Here is a 12,000-nt window from a genome sequence, read left to right on the forward strand (position 1 = left end):
CTGAAGCGCTTTGTTTGAGATGGGCTTTGGAGCTATCTTCTCAGTTAGGTTTCAGACGTGTGCAGGTGGAGACAGATTGCTTGCAATTGTACTACACATGAAAGAAAGGGGTGGGAATGTCCATTTTATTTTCTATTATTCATGATTGTATGAGTCTTTTGGGGTCTTTTGATTTTGTTGATTTATCATTTGTCCGTAGACAGGATAATAGTTGTGCTGATTTCATGGCCCGGAATGCCTCTACCCTCTCCAATGTTGTTTGGATTGAGGAGGGTCCTTCGGGTTTGCTTAGCCTGCTTCAGGCGGATGTTTTGCCTTCTATGCCAGTTATGACTTAATAATATTTGTTGTCACGTTAAAAAAAACTGATAATGTATCGTTTATTTTATAACTTCTATATAATTGTAACCACATGTAGTCGGGATTGTAGAAATGGAAAGGTTTTTGTCTCATGAATTAAGTCTTGTACGTTTTAAAATTTTCATCTTCTATATAGCTCCTACATGATAAATGATATTAATTCATATAATGTATCCACTATTTTCATGTTTTTATTTTTTATATGTTAATTAATAGATATGTAACCGATATGAAGTTTTGAGAATTATTTTAATTAATTAATTTTTTATTTTAAAATTAATTTTTAAAAATAATTTATTCTTGAGTTTTATGTTTTTAATTTATAAATAAAATAAAGTACCATGTTAAGAATAATAATTTTGTTTTTATAACTTCTATTTAATTGTAAGCACATGTGAATTGAATTGGAGAAGTGGAAAGGTTTTTGTTTAGAGATTAAATTCTTTATTTTTGTGTCATCATTATGCATTTTTAAGTGAGATTTAAATTCAATCTTGTATGCTTTTAATTTTCAAACTTCTACATAACTCATATATTATAAATGATAATAATTTGTACTATGTAACCACTTCTTTTATGCTTGTATTTTTAATTTTTAATATGTTAATTAATAGATGTATAACCAATATGAAGTTTTAGGACTTATTTAACAATATTGTAACCTATTTGTAATTTTAAAATTACATTTTATTTATTGTATTGATTTATTCTTGAATTTTATGTTTTTTAATTTACAAACAAAATGAAGTACCATGTTAAGAATTGTATCTTTACCTTTTCCGATTTATCAAAAAAGAATAGTATCTTTACTTTATAATTTCCATATAAACAGTAAGCACATGTGAATGAAATTGTAGAAGTGAAAATGTTTTTGTTCATGGATTAAATTCTTTTATTTTTGTCATCATTAGGGAGCATTAAGTTTTAAGACCTATATTAAATATGTTGTCACTCTTATATTATTATAGTACAACTATTGATGTTTCCATATTACTTTTTTTTTGTTGGTAATAACCACATATCATGTTCATGTTTATTAGTGATAGTAATTCTGAAAATTTGATATGGAAAATTCTCCTGATTGCCACCTGAATTATGTTCAATTTGCGTGGTAAGACAATGTCAAATAAAGGAACCAAGTAGAAATCAATTTATGTCTGATGGAACAACGGTACACAATAATAAAGAGGAAAAACAATAGTTGGCAACCCTATGCAGCTTTTATAAGTTAGTCACCAACATGGCTCAAATTTAGGCTCTAAGCTCATCAGAAACATCACTCATTATATTTCAGGTCCTTGGTTTGCATTCGAAAAACCTGCAGAAGGCTCGCGGCTAGCACATCCAACCTTACTTCAGGAAAGACTGATTTCATAACCAACTTTTTCTCTTCCAGCATGAGATCTGCTCCTATGCTTTGTATGTCTTTTCCTATACTTAAATTAGGAAAGACTGCCTTCATGTTGGAAGCCATAAGATCCTGGCTTGTAAAGATCCCAATGCCAAGAGATATCTGTGAGGAGAGCATATAAATAAGTTATAAATACATTTTTAACCAAAATTACAGATTCATAATCAGTTTGCAGTAAAAGTAATAAAATACTAAACTCAATATTTTAATGCAATTAATAATTATAATGTGCTTTTAATGAACTCACCCTTGATGCTTGATACTTACAATAAGTATATATGGCGCAGTCCTACTTACCTGGAACAACACCCTTGCTATTGCTATCAACATGGTCTCTAGCACTATAAAATGGTGAGAGGAAGTAGATCACCAAACATCTCCATTTGTCACAACCACCTCAACAATATTCCTTTCTCTCTCAGTTAGCTCTAACCTAGCTATATTTCTCTCTTACTTCTCATTCCTCAGTTCCCTTTCTCTCTTTGAAGAACCACATCTCCTTCCGCACCTGGATGAGGTGTGCACTTAGAATCAGCCTTGCAGTTCTGTATGTTCATAATCTCCAATCACTAAGCCAAGCATTAAACATAGAGAAAATGGAAAGAGGTATATAGTAGGGATTGTATTTAATAAAAAAGGGTCCTAACTATCCAAGCAAAGTTTTATATGAAAAGTTTTGCTATAAAAACACATCAATTTAGTCTTGCTGAAGACTATGAGGTCTGCAGAGTTGATTGATCTCATGATGTTTTAGTCATATATCCAAGTCTTGTCATAATGTATACCACAATTAAGTAATGAACCATAGATCAAATCTTTATGGAGTCGGTTAACAACCTAAAAGATAAAAAAACAAATTTGCACCAAAGATCGCATCACAAATCTTACATAAAAGCATATTTGGTTCCCATGAAAACAGAGACCTTATTAGCAGATTTGCAGGTGTAAATAAAAATGAAAGATCCGCAGCAAATGTAGACACAATTACAACTTAAATTAAGATATTAATACTACAAAGAAATATGCGGACCTTTAAGAGTAACACAATGCTGAGAAGCAGATTCAAAGCAAGAATGTTTCTAGAAACGCCTCAGCGTGAGAGAGAAAGGGATTCATAAGGTACCTGTGAAGAACAAACTGAGGTTATCAAATAAATATGTGGTAACAATGAAAAGCAAATAAAAGTCCAGAATATTGCCCTAAAATCCTAATAAGAAGATCGCAGCACAATGGAGCAGGATATGTGCAGAGATGAATTAGGATTCACGATGCCAATCAACGGATTTTTTCAAATCCAGAAGATCGTGGGTAGAAGCCTCAGACAAAGCATGAGAGAGATAGGGATTCACAACGTACCTGCGAAGAATAAACAGAATCAACGGATTTTTCCAAATCCAGAAGATTGGGATTCGAACAAATCCAGGAGATTGTGGGTAGAAGCCTGTGTGGAAGCGTGAGAGAGATAGAGATTCACAAAAACAGAATCAAGGGATTTTTCCAAATCCAGAAGTCAAAGCATGAGAGATACACGGATTCACAATGCACCTGTGAAGAGAAACAAACAGGAGTGAACAGATCAGTCCTTAACTACATAATAACTGATACAGATCAGTCCTTCTGCATTGTCTTTAATTAATACAGATCAGTCATTTTGCATTGTCCTTCTACTTTGGTCCGAAACAGAAAATTAAGAGAAATATGACCCATTATATCCTCAAACTTGAAATAACACCAATTGCATCAAATCATAATTAGGCAGAAGAAAGAGATACCCACAAAGGGATAAAAGAGAAAATAAATGAAGAAAAAGCCAAAGCAATAGAAAAACATTTTTTAAAAAAAAAACTGACCAAAAATTGAAGTCCCTAATCAACGGAATAGGTTTCTCAGTTCGCCATGTAGGACGACACAGATCGTGTCTTCTACATCTTCTTACCCAACCATCTTTCCTCCCCCTACCTCGCAAGCCGCTGGAGCCCTCAGGACCTCCATCTCATCGCCCATGCTGGTGAAGGTGGGGCTGCAGTATGCGTGACAACAACTAAACAGATGAGCTGCAGATTGCGATGTAAAGAGATGAGCCGCGGACAAAACTTTAACTTTGATTTGGCCAAAACCTAATGTAAAAGACAATAGCACGGCAACCACATTTAGAAAGTTATTGGGTTACAAATAAGTCATCCATAAGACCATGAGAAATCACTGACAACTATTTCTATATGACAATTAGAATTTAGAAGTGCTATTTCATAGTACTGCCATACCTGTATCATATCTCACAATTTTCAAATTTTACAGGGCCTCCTTATTCAGAGCACCACCCAGAAAGTTGTTCAATTACTGTAAATCAAACAATCAAATATAAGAGCTTCTTTACACATTCATCATGCGGTGTCGATTTCACCATAGTGAGATTGATGGATTTGGTCGAAGGTAGGGGAGGAGAAAGGGAAGGTAGTTTGGCTGGGGAAAGAAGAAGCGGTAGCAGCGATGGCTCGGCTGAGGAAGAAGGAATGCTGTCGCGAGTTCAGGTGTTGAAGGAGGTTGTGTCGATTTGGGTTCGATGCAGGTGGAACGTTTCAGTTTCAGAAGGGCAAAAGCCATCAAAATTGCAAATCAAAATGGCAGAGGCAATCAACGGCCCTAATTCAATCTAACAGAAAAGAAATTAATAGTATTTTTCCATAAATACCCATACTTAATTTCAGAGTTGTGTAGAATGTATTATTAAATGACAAATTTGCCCTCAAGGCTGCACAAACTCTCCCTTTATAGAGTTTATAGATAGATAGATGATATGTTTGTTGCTAAATAAAATGCAATTATTATAAAGTATTGACTATTTCATAAGTCATAGTAAAAAAAATATTATAATGAAATCTAAATGTGTTAACATTACTTGAAACAAAAAAAAATAAACAACTCTTAATAATAATATGAAGTAGAAAATAAATATAATGTTAAATGATAGTTATTTTATTTTCATTTTTTCTCCTATTTCATATATTATTCAAAATTAATAAAATGATTAAATTATGCAAAAATTCAATTCAATTTTATCTTTAACATGTTGTTGCAATAATCGCTCTAAGATTAGTCTTTTTATTTTACATCGGAAAGAGAAATTGCACCCGTCAGGAATCAATCCCTAAACCTCTCCATACCCAAATCATATGTCTCCAGCTCTTACCACGTAAGCTATCTTACGGGGACCTAAGATTAGTCTTTTGTTGTCGTACTTATAATATTTCTGTCATAAAGTTATCAAAATCATGAGCGGTTAAGGAACTTTTGTGTTTCTGATTTAATATGGCAGTACACGAAACAATATGGAAGTAATGTACGTTACAAATAGAGATGGCAGGAAAACTCAAACCCGCAGGGCCCAACCCGAACCCGACATGAAATTGTGGGCGAAACCCGATTTCTTTGGGTTTGGGTTCGGGTTTGGGTTTCACCCAAATTTTAAAACATGTTTGGGTTTGGGTGTGGGATTGATTAAACCCGCACCCAAACCCAAACCCAAACCCAAACCCGAAGTCTTATGCATGTAATTACGAGACCTTATATATATACTATTAAAGCTACTAAGTAGAGTTTTTTTTTAAGTTACTAAGTAGGTTTATGTTCATGAACTATATTTTTTCCTTTGTATTGGAATGATAATGATGTTTAATCAGCTTAGGTTCATGTTGTTCTTTTATGTACATGTTGTTTCCGGATTGATATTTTTTATTTTTTGTCGATTTGGTGCTCACATTGGGTTTTGGGTTTGGGTAACCTGAAACCCACGAGTTTAGGTTTGGGTTTAACTTTTGCACCCATATTGAATTTGGGTTTGGGTTTGTGTGTTAAGTTTGGGTTTGGGTGTGGGAATGGCCAAACCCGCACCCACGGGGCCCATTGCCAACCCTAGTTACTAATGTCTAGATGCAAGAAATGCAAGAAGAACATACTTCTTTGAAAGAGCAATTATTGCATGAAATATAAAAGCAAAAGAAAACTACCAAAAATCAACCATGAAATACACCTAAACTAGATATTATATCCGTGTGTTGCACGGGTTTGTTTACAACATTTTTAACATTAAATAACAATGATTATAGTTTAAATTATTGCATTAATGTTAAAATATTTTTATTTTAAAATAAATAATAATAATAATTGTGTTCAACATTTCAATAATTTTTTTTGAAATGGAACATTTCAATAATTTCAAAAAAAGACTTTTAAATAAATAGTATTGGAGCTCTTTGTAAATAATTAATATTACTCAAATTTAATAATTAATATTTAATAATCAGCATTGAATCATTTTAAAAATTTATTTATTTAATAATATGAAAAATAATACCGTCCATTTGAAAAGAAATTAAGCAATAAGTTAAAATGCCATCAAAAAAGATGTTTTACCATTTTTTGTACTTTTTATCGAGAAAGTCATTTTTGGGAATGTCAATCACAATTTTCCAAACAGGTTTACACATGTTAAAATCGAGAAAAATAAAGTAATTTCATCTTTTTCAACTATAATAAGATATAAATGACAAAGATTAAGTACTATATAAAAAAATTATATTTATTCAACTTTAGTCATAACTTTTTTCTCTATTAACGTTGCTCAAAATCGTTTTTACTAATATATAATATGATTATAAAATTATAAAACAAACATATGTTATAGTTTTTTTTGGAAATTGGAAATTTATTTGCATAAAACAAGTCTTGAGAACAAAACTCTCTCAAGTGATTATAATAGCAACAGGAAAAAACATAAATAGATAAGCATGAAATACCTTATAGCGTCATTTTTAAATTTAAACAATTTTAATCTAAATTATTTATTGATAACATTATTTTGTCATTAATCAAGTTTAATTTTAGTTATTGTTTTTCTAATGCCAAATTCAAGTCAATTTTTATGTTTATGAATATTATTATTCTTTAAAAAAAGGCTTAAAGGGTCTAAAGGCCCCTGAGATTACAAAGGGAATCAAATCCAGGACCTAGAAAATTATTTCATCAAATTGGGTCCCTAAAAATTTTTTTTTAATTCAATTAAGGTCAAATGTTGCCACAGCTCAATTTTGTCCTAGTCACCTTTACCATGTGGCTTTTTTATTATTTTTTTAATTAGAAAAATTAATTAAAAATTATTTTTAAAATCCAACTCAATTATATAAGCAGAAAAAAATTAAAAAACTTAATAAAATCTCTAATGTAAATAAATCCCTGAACAAAATTCAAATTAAACACATAATCTTCATCACTCTTCTTCAACCATTGCCTCTCCATGGAATCATGACAGCTCCTTCTTCTTAGGTTATTGGGTCCTGTTTAGATCTGGGTTATTGGGTCCTGTTTGGATCTGGGTTATTGGGTCCTTCACTACAACCCACCCACACCGCCACCGCAAATCATCCTTCTCCTTCTCCTTCTCCTTCTCCTTCACTGCAACCTACTCCCACCTCCACCGCAAACCACCATCATCCTTCTCCTTCTCCTTCACTACAACCCACCACCATCACCACCGCAAACCACCCTTCTCCTTCCCCTCCTCCCCACCGATCACCACACCTCCACTTTGCTCATGCAGATCTGAGAATTCCTCCTCCACCAATTTTAACCCCTCTGATGAAGATTGTAATCTGATCTAAAAATTCCTCATTTAAGCATCAACGATTCAGTTTCATATTATGGATCTAGAGGTTTATACATGTGTGGGTAGTGGGGTGCTAAAAGTTCCTTCCTTTAATCTTTTCACTCTCTTTTATGTAAAGCTTGCATTTTGAGTCATACGTTGTGGTGGTTGGCTTTGGCTTTGGCTTTGTAAGTTCACTGGGTACCGGTTTCTAATTCTAATGGAAATGATTTCTTCAAATTGGTTGAAGGTTCTGAAACAGATGGTTCTGAAAATGGGTTGTTGTCTTGTTTAGACAAAGTGGCTCTTAAAGAATGAGATCTGGTTATGTAAAATGGATAAAGATTCAAACTGGAATGTTGAAGAGAGCGGTGCACTGGTGGTCGAAGAGGAGAAGAAGGAAGAAATTTGGTTATCTGGATTTGATTTTATGTTTAGATTAGGATTTTATTTTTTTCTGCTTATGTAACTGACTTGGAATTAAAATTTTATTTTTAGTAAATTTTTCTAATTAAAAATAAATAAAAAAGCCACGTGATAAAGGTGACTAGGACAAAATTGAGCTTTGACACACTTTGGCCTTTTAATTGAATTAAAAAAAAAATTTCTAGGGACCCAATTTGATGCAAAATTTTTCTAGGTCCTGGATTTGATTCCCTTTGTAATCTCAGGGGCCTTTGGACCCTTTAAGCCTTAAAAAAAAGAATATTATTATTCAATTTAGGTAGTTGAATCGTAATTTCCCAAATAAGTTTACACATGTTAAAATCGAGAAAAATAAAGTAATTTCATTTTTTTCAACTATAATAAGATATAAATGACAAAGATTAAGTACTATGTAAAAAATTTATATTTATTCAACTTTGGTCATAACTTTTTTCTCTATTAACCTTGCTCAAAATCGTTTTTACTAATATATAATATGATTATAAAATTATATTGAGATTTATTCTTCAAATAAAACACACATACGCAATAGTTTTTTTGGAAATTGGAATTTTATTTGAATAAAACATGTCTTGAGAACAAAACTCTCTCAAGTGATTATAATAGCAACAGGAAAAAACATAAATAGATAAGCAGGAAATACCTTATAGCGTCATTTTTAAATTTAAACAATTTTAATCTAAATTATTTATTGATAATATTATTTTGTCACTAATCAAGTTTAATTTTAGTTATTTTTCTTCTAATGCCAAATTCAAGTCAATTTTTATGTTTATGAATATTATTATTCTTTAAAAAAAAGAATATTATTATTCAATTTAGGTAGTTGAATTACTTTTGATAGTACACATTTTTTCAGTATTTTATTTTATTATTTAATATATTAATTACTAATAAAATTGCTATTACTTCCTTTATTTTAATACAAAGGTAGCAGGATTTTACTGCTTAATGTATTTAACTAATTTTTTATGACAATTAAATTTAAAAATAAATGACTATAACCAATATATATTTTAAAAAATATTTTTGTATCTAATTAAATATTTTATTAGATAATTATATTAACTCGTATTAACCTTCCTACCTCAAATAAAAGTATATTTTTTTTATTAGAGTGTCTTTTTTTCATTTTTTTACTCTTTTTTAGGGAACTAAAGTGTTATCCTTCATGAGTCTTTTGTCATGTTCTATTCTACCTTATACAGCAAACATGAAAATTAGTTGGTGTGAATAAATAATTGATTTGAAAATTTTATCGATAAGTTTTTAGTTTAGTTTAATGTATATAATACAAAGTAATTTTTTTATTTTTTGGTGTATTTACAGCAAAATTTCAATTGAGTTATATATTTTAATTAGTAGGTAGTTGAATAACTAATGACTGAGACAAATTTATTCATTTTTAATATTTTAATTTAATTTATTTAATACAAAGGAAAATGCTAACACAAAGGTTCAAAGTAATTTTTACAGTCCTCGTAGGTTAGCTCAAGTGGTAGGAGCTGGGGACATATGAGTTGGGTAGGGGGATCCAGGGATCGATTCCTGGTGGGTGCAATTTAACTTTCCGATGTACCAAAAAAAAAGTATTTTTTACATTTTAGCAGGTAGTGTGAAAAATAGTAATAAGTTTTATTTTTTATTTTTTAAAAATTCCTCAACTTATGATGAATAATAATTATTAAATTAATTTTAATTTTAATTATAAAAAATTAGAAAGTTTTACAATTAGAAAGAAGTATAAAAAATTACTATTAACTATCTAATATTGTTATTAATATAAATTTAGTCAATTTCAATTATTATTATTACTTAAAAATTTCCCTCATGTAATAATTAATAATTAAAATTTAGTTTAAAATATGAGAAATTAAAAAGTTTAACAAATTATATTCAAATTTCAAAATGCATCCACTTATTATTAATTATTTAATTGTTTAATGCATTTAATACTTATAGCCCAAGTGAGCTTTACATATATATATATATATACACCTAAATAAGTAATTCTTGGGTTTCTGAAATTTTTCTTTTGTAAGATTTTAGTATATCTCTGTTCATAATGTAATCTCATTAGTAGTTAGATGGTCCTTACTGGCAAGAATGCGCAACGGGTATATCCTAACCTTGGCTAAACTCGTGACTTGAACTGTGAAGGCTACAGTGGGTAAGTGTGTGACATTTTAAAAAAAATGTTAGGCCTTGTTCATTGGCCCATAACTCTACACTAATTATTGTGGACAAATAGGTGGGTGAACTCTTCAACTGAATTTGCACTTCTACCGTTTAGTGACATAACCTTCAATTGATTCAAGCAAATTTGGTATACATGCATAATTTTTTGAGATTAATTTCTATGTACCGACGTGTAAATAAGTTTTATAGTCATTTAATCACAAGTTCACAACCTTCTATTTTGCTACATTATAATTAATTTTAAATTTAATAATATTTAAAATAAAAAATGGAAGGTTGTAATTGAATGATTGTGTAAAACTTTTTATACTAGCGCATAGAAATTACTCACTAATTTCTTTTGTCAAAGGTTTAAATCGTGAACATGAATCATTTCACATACCTCATTAGGAATATTGCAACGATGCGCGTTTCATCGAACACAAAGATTTTTTCTAATTGAAAAGTCTTTCTTCAACCGATGTTGGAATAGTTCCTGCAAGTTTTTTCATCAAACAAGAGATTAATACAGATAATTTCAATTTCAAGATGGAGCAAATTCGTACTGGAAAGCCAATGGATTTTTTTAGCAAATCCGTACTGGAAAGCCAATATTTCAATACTTCTGAGTTTAAGATGGATAAAATTTGTGAGGTTCAGAACTTGATGAGGAATTTTTTCACTAGGAACATAGCTCAAATCAAGATAACGAAAACGAGAAAGATTCACTATCTGATGAGGAATCTTTCCATTGAATCCCTCATCAGTGAGGTTAAGGTAAGTTAAGGATGTCATGGTATCAAGGAATGAAGTAATTTGCATATCTCCGAATTCATTCCACTCAAGTCCAAGTAATTCATGAGCTTCAAGTCAATCAAAGAAGGACTTATCTCACCTCTAATTAATGGGTTCTCAATACAATTAAGGACTTAGCTTCAAGTCCAGGTAGATTGCAAGGTAATGGATTCTCACCGCAATTTGTTGAGTTTCTGAGGTTTTTATTTGAGGAAAGGTGAACAACATATTTAACCCTCTTAATTTTAATAATTTCTTTTAATTAATAAACTTTAATTATATATTATCCAGGTGTTTGCCACGTCAATCTCATTAAATGATGTGTACGAGACCACATCACCCTTTACCAGCCACGCAATCAACTCTGGCTACAGTGAGGACTAAAGCCAGAAAATTTAGAAGTTTTAGAGACCATTATGCAATTTTACTCCGTCAATGGACTAATTTCAACCTTTGGAGGGTAAAAAAAAATCAACCCACTTATTATATCCAATCCTCTGGACCCTTATTGTGCTTATCCCAAAAAGTTAAAGAGGCTTGTAAACTAAGGAATTTCGTTCGATTAACCTTTATAACACCATTTATAAGGCGATTAACAAAGCCTTGGTGTCCATAAAAAAAAAAAAATAGTCTTGGTGAACTGAATCCCTCCAAAGAATCTTCATCCCTGGACAAGGAACCACGGATATTGCTTCCTCCTCCCATAAGTTCATTAGCTGACAGAGAACTTGGAGAAGAATGAGAAAATAAAGGAGATCTTATCTTCAAACTCAACTTTTTGTAGCCAACTTGACACTCTTCCCATCCACACCTTGGTAAATTTGGAGTCAAAGAGACATTGAATGTGTAGACCACAAGTATCTCTCAGACATTTAGTATTAGAGCAAGATTTTCTCTCGACAGTCAGGAGAAATTGATTTCCTGGAGACCAACTCGTAGTGACTGGATCAGAGTGTTGATGGCAGAGTGCTCTAGATAACCTAGAAAATATAGAAAGGAAATAAAAAAAGGAAAACAAGTTTGGAGTTGGCAGAAAATTTGTTGGTCACACCAAGGCATCCTCATAGCCCGCAGCCAGTAGACTAATCTCTTCGAGGAGATCACATTAAGGGACATAAAATTTAAAAAATATCCAATCAACAAGTTTCCAGCATACCGTTTATCTAGA

At 31.2% G+C, this 12,000-nt stretch overlaps 1 long non-coding RNA gene across 4 annotated transcripts; it reads right to left on the bottom strand.

Annotated features, from left to right (window-relative positions):
* Positions 1-1,487: 1,487 nt before the first annotated feature.
* LOC130728231 (uncharacterized) lies at positions 1,488-4,394 on the bottom strand. Of its 4 annotated transcripts, XR_009015614.1 has the most exons (6): positions 4,036-4,393; positions 3,622-3,888; positions 3,128-3,316; positions 2,802-2,894; positions 2,019-2,316; positions 1,488-1,873 (listed from the first exon to the last, which is right to left on the bottom strand). It is a non-coding gene; the product is annotated as an uncharacterized LOC130728231 (long non-coding RNA). The 4 variants fall into 4 exon arrangements; XR_009015612.1 differs by having other exon boundaries at positions 1,488-2,316; positions 2,802-2,908; positions 4,036-4,394; XR_009015613.1 differs by having other exon boundaries at positions 1,488-2,279.
* Between the last annotated feature and the right edge of the window lie 7,606 nt (positions 4,395-12,000).

The sequence above is a fragment of the Lotus japonicus genome, chromosome 1 (genome assembly GCF_012489685.1).
Source record: "Lotus japonicus ecotype B-129 chromosome 1, LjGifu_v1.2".
NCBI classification, from domain to species: Eukaryota; Viridiplantae; Streptophyta; class Magnoliopsida; order Fabales; family Fabaceae; genus Lotus; species Lotus japonicus.